This window comes from Pinus tabuliformis, chromosome 5_1, assembly GCF_031772625.1.
Source record: "Pinus tabuliformis cultivar Carrire ecotype Pingquan chromosome 5_1, CPIR1, whole genome shotgun sequence".
NCBI classification, from domain to species: Eukaryota; Viridiplantae; Streptophyta; class Pinopsida; order Pinales; family Pinaceae; genus Pinus; species Pinus tabuliformis.
This window is the reverse complement of record NC_142305.1, coordinates 304,455,320-304,461,113: the sequence shown is the minus strand read 5'-3', so window position 1 is coordinate 304,461,113 and position 5,794 is coordinate 304,455,320.

The following is a 5,794-nucleotide window of genomic DNA, read 5'->3' as shown; positions in this document are numbered from 1 at the left end:
AAGAGGATGGCCCTTCCTCCCTAACAAGGTGCACAAATAGAACGAAAACCAATTAAAAACTCAACACGAGATCTGTGTAAACAACACTAGATGTGTTATGTATTAAAAATGACTGTAAATTACAAGATCAAAATTTTGATATTGTTCATGTGTTTCTGTCCCTTTTCATGGAACCGAACTCTTTTTATAAAGTTTTACAAGCCCTATAAATTAGGGAACATATCAGTCATGAGAATCTCACGATTCTCATGCTGATCAATATTAAGAGTAAAATAGAAATCATTACAAACAATTTCAAAATAAGAGACCTATCAAAATTATACCATCTTCTACAATCATAACTGCTCAGATCCTTTAACTGCCCATAGATAATTTCATGATTTTCAACAACTGTCTTTTAAGACAACAACCATGGTCTTTGGCAGTTGCGGTGTAACAACATCCTCGAGGTGTAACAACAAAACTTCAGAATGTAACAACAAATCTTCGGAGTGTAACAACAAGTAACAAAAACAACTGTTCATCCCTTAGTCCTTAGTATATGGGCAACACCTGAAAGAAAAATAACCAGAAGACCTATTCCACAATTACCCTGGTTAGTCATCCCAAAAATACATCACTTCATTTGATATTTAATAGAAAATGGAAAAATAATATGTTGGAGAGAGGATTTCTCTTATAACCAGGGAAAGTGGTATTTGTGACATAAAGTTCATAGGTTTAAAGAGAAAATGATCAAAAATAGGGAAAGAGGTGTCTAAGATATGCTCAAAAACTGCACCCAACAAATATCACAATAAAACCTATCCAAATGAGGCTTCATGTCTACTTGATCAACCAATAAACAATAAATTCTCTCATACATCATAGCTATTTGGATATTTTCTACTTCAAAGATATTTTCCAACCTTGATTTTTTTTATCAATGACCCAACTGTTGTTACATTCATTGTCAAAGTATCATAAGTCTTTACTGGCTATAGCAAAATCATTTCCAAATTTTAGGTTGTATTCATATTCCTATACATAAATTCCTATTATTGTAGAATAAAACACTATTCTAGAGTGCAACCCATATAGTTTGGTCAAATGTCACTTATGCAGGCACTACCCACCAACTTTGGAAGGAAAGAAAATAAAAAATTCATGAAGGTGAAACCCAACCACAACTGTGTAAAAACTCCCTTTTTTGTTCCTTAAGATCTTGTAAGCATAATTTCTTCGTAAGGACCAGATAATCCTCAAAGAGTTTTGTAGCTAAGAATTTTTAGTATATTCTTCTAGTTTGACTCTACACCAAGAATAATAATGAAATGAAAACACTGATCCTTTAAGGCTGAAACTATTAAAGTCATTTCGGAAGCTTAATTAACTGCGAAACAAGTAATGGAAACTTTATCACCATCCTTAGCAACTTGAACCAATTTTTCCTCAACCTCGGCTAACTACTCCATCTAAACTTAACAATTGCATTAATTTCACTATGTGACTCTTGCATCTTGTTATGTCTACTTGCAATGGATTCTATGGAGAGCAAGGAATTTTTTATGAAATTTCCATCTATTTTAATTGGTTGGTCCCAAGCATCCTCTAGCTTTGTTGGCTCGATAAGTAATTGTATAGGTGTTCCTTGAATGCACCCTTATGCTGTTGGTTGGTTATATGTTGAAATAGGTCTAAATAATTTCTAAATATTAACAACTGTGGTCTTTGAGAACATTGTATCAATATTTGCATTGTACTATTAAAATACCATAATGTATGGTAGGTTGTCCTTCAAGATGGGAACAATAAACTGCTGAAGATGGTCATTGACTCCAAGAAGCTAGTCTCCACAAGAATTTTGTAACACATAATTGTAACCTTTTCCAAAAAAAGCAATCATCCATTCACCAAATGATTTGAGGGGTCTTGAAGTGTCCAACTATTGTACCATACCAAAAAAAAATTCCTACTACATTTCTGCAATTTTTTATATGTTGTGATGACCTATTCATCCATGAATCTAGGTTATTCCACTCCAAATATCTCCTTTATACATGCAATTTATAAGGAAACATTTCATTCAATTGCTTCATATCTATAACCATCTTCATCGAACATATTCATTGGTGAAAGTTTTTACAGGATGCCATGTATAATCACCTTTAAAAGACATCTACAAAACTATGTCCTTGAGTTCATTTTATTTGCTAGCATTCACACATTGTTATTGCTACTTGGAGTTCAACAACTTTGCTATGCTAAAACTTCTAATTAAGAAACTAAAATTTATACAGAGGCATATAATGAGTGGGCTCATGCTATCTCTTCATGAACATTGCTAAGAATTTTGTGGCAACGTTGAATCCAAGGTAACGCACTGCACTTGTATTGTCTTAGTAAATGTAATTCAAGTATTCTTATATAAGAGTCCTGCACATCCATTTCTACCCCTTCAGGTGCAACAACTTTCAAAATATTGAATTTTATTCCTAGTATCCTCTCTCTCAAAAAATTTAAAATTCGATTTAGTCCATCATCCCTAAGATCCATGCCATCCACCATGTCTCCCTCATTTTCCAGATACCCAAGATTTTATGCGTTATTTATTTTTTGGTTTCTTTCAATTGCACTTCTTGTGGAACTTTAACGATTGGCATCTTGAGTTTCCAATACCTAAAGAGAATCTCTTCGTGTTCCTCTAGCTCTCCGTAGCTAATTGACTATTGTTTGTATCCAAAAATCTCCATCATTAGTTACAAAAATATCAAACAAGGGGACACTTGGTAATTAAATATGTTACCTAGTTCAAAGTATTTAAGATCTCTATCTTCATTATGAACATTCATGAAAGAAGAAAATTCTATGTTTGGATTTGGATGAATTGTGATACAATGTTGTCACAATTCCAGTACTACATTCCTCAACTGAATTTTCTACTTTCATATACATTTTTTATTCCAAAGTACACACTGCTGGAAATCCTCTTTAGCTTGAAATACTCAAATGTTGGCCACTTCTCCACAAATACTATGTCTGAAGAATTGGCAGATCTTCCAATGATTTGCACCCACCAATGTTTCATATATGGAGTTTTTCATATCTATTTTTCTCTATTTAGAACAATTAAACAAGTCTAAATATTTCCACCACATCCAAATTAATGATCACCTTATCCCATTGCATTTTTGATGTGATCATAACAAAAAAATGGAGAAAATAATACAATTCATCATAACTCTATAAAAATTTTGATCTTAGAAATGATAAAATTACCATTTTAATATCCTCCTTCATATGATGGCGCTAACGCTGAGAGTGGAGAAAAGTAGTTTAAATATTAACCTAATGTTACATCTGTAACAACTTCACTAGATTTTGTTCTAGGTATAGTTTTGGAAACCCTCCAATGTAAACTCTGGTCCAGAATAAAATTTGAATCTTGCTTCTTCATAAGGCACTAAAAAAAATAAATTACCCCTTTCATTAAAGTCCTAGAAACCTTTGCATATCCATATGTTGTGAAGTAGTGACTATAACTCTATTTCACAATATTCTTCACACTATTGACAATAGTTTCAGTGATACCTAAATAATGACATGGTTTTCTCTCTTTAAAATGTGTAACAATGCCCTCCTTGAATACCCTAATCTTTTGGATTGAGGCAATATCATCCACAATGAACTCTACAAAAATACCCTTCTAAACTATGATAAAAATTACTAATGGCTTACTATTTTGCCATTTATCTTCAACTTTAGGAATCGCCAGCAAAACAAATGAACCTACACTTGTAGTATTGAAATGCCCCTCTTGAAAACAACTTGTCACTCTCCACCTGATCTGGAAAATTTTAAGTCCTATGTTGTCACTAAAACCAGAACTATAATGCAGGGGGATGGGAGGGACGGGTGGTAGGCTCTAGACAGTAAATGGTTTCAGAGCTAGGGGGGTCTGCAATTAACATTTTCCTGCCACGTTGAAAAGGTGGTTTCAAAAAACTAGAAATGAGGAGACCACCTCTCCCTTAATTGTTGAGAATCCGGACGGGTCTGAAATTATTCACACCCATCAATTCTTGAATGCCAAAACCCATTATACCTCAAATGCTTGATGTCTAGCATTGATATGTGTATTTCACTATTGGATTTTGACCATGCTCTTGATACCAAAAGCAAATGGATGTGTTGAATGCTATTGTGACTTAAATCTTTTTTGTTTTACAAAATAGTTAAAATACCACATCGTTTTGGCAGAAATATTATATAGAATTTATAAAGACCATTTCCCAAAAGGATCTCTAACTCATTGTGCAAATACAAATCTCCTTGTGGGCTACCTCCTTGACTTAATCATGTATGTCGACTATGGGCTTGGCTTGTGACTTTGTGACTTTGGTTTAAGTTGTTGCTAGTAACTTTGGTTTGTTGGTAGATTTCGATGACATATATGACTTGGACTTTGATGATTGAGCCTATGAAAATTATTTTTATAAAAATAATCATAATCTTGCTAATACTATGTCTGAAGAGTTGGCAGATCTTCCAATGATTTTCACCCACCAATGTTTCATATATGGAGTTTTTCATATCTATTTTTCTCTATTTAGAAAAATTAAACAAGTCTAAATATTTCCACCACATCCAAATTAATGGTCACCTTATCCCATTGCATTTTCGATGTGCTCATAACAAAAAATGGAGAAAATAATACAATGCATCATAACTCTGTAAAAAATTTGATCTTAGAAATGATAAAATTACCATTTTAATCTCCTCCTTCATATGATGGCGCCAATGCTGAAAGCGGAGAAAAGTAGTTTAAATACTAACCTAATGTTACATATGTACCAACTTCACTAGATTTTGTTCCAGGTATAGATTTTGGAAACCCTCCAATGTAAACTCTGGTCCAGAATAAAATTTGAATCTTGCTTCTTCATAAGGCACTAAACAAAATAAATTAACCCTTTCATTAAAGTCTTGGAAACCTTTGCGTATCCATATGTCGTGAAGTAATGAATATAACTCTATTTCACAATATTCTTCACACTATTGACAAGAGTTTCAATGATACCTAAATATTGACATGGTTTTTTCTCTGTAAAATGTGTAACAATGCCCTCCTTGAATACCCTAATCTTTTGGATTGAGGAAATATCATCCACAATGAACTCTACAAAAATACCCTTCTGAACTATGATAAAAATTACTAATGGCTTACTGTTTGGCCATTTATCTTCAACTTTAGGAATTGCCAGCAAAACAAATGAACCTACACTTGTAGTATTGAAATGCCCCTGTTGAAAACAACTTGTCACTCTCCACCTAATCTGGAAAATTTTAAGTCCTATGTTGTCACTAAAACCAGAGCTATATTGCAGGGGGATGGGGGGGACGGGTGGCAAGCTCTAGACAGTAAGTGCTTTCAGAGCTAGGGGGGTCTGCAATTGACATTTTCCTGCCACGTTGAAAAGGTGGTTTCAAAAAACCAGAAATGCGGAGACCCCCTCTCCCTTAATTGTTCAGAATCCGGACGGGTCTGTAATTATTCACACCCATCAATTCTTGAATGCCAAAACCCATTATACCTTAGATGCTTGACATCTAGCATTGATATGTGCATTTCACTGTTGGAGTTTGACCATTCTCTTGAAACCATAAGCGAATGGATGTGTTGAATGTTATTGTGACTTAACTCTTTTTTGTTTTACAAAATAGTAAAAATACCACATCGTTTTGGCAGAAATATTATATAGAATTTATAAAGACCATTTCCCAAAAGGATTTCTAACTCATTGTGCAAGTACAA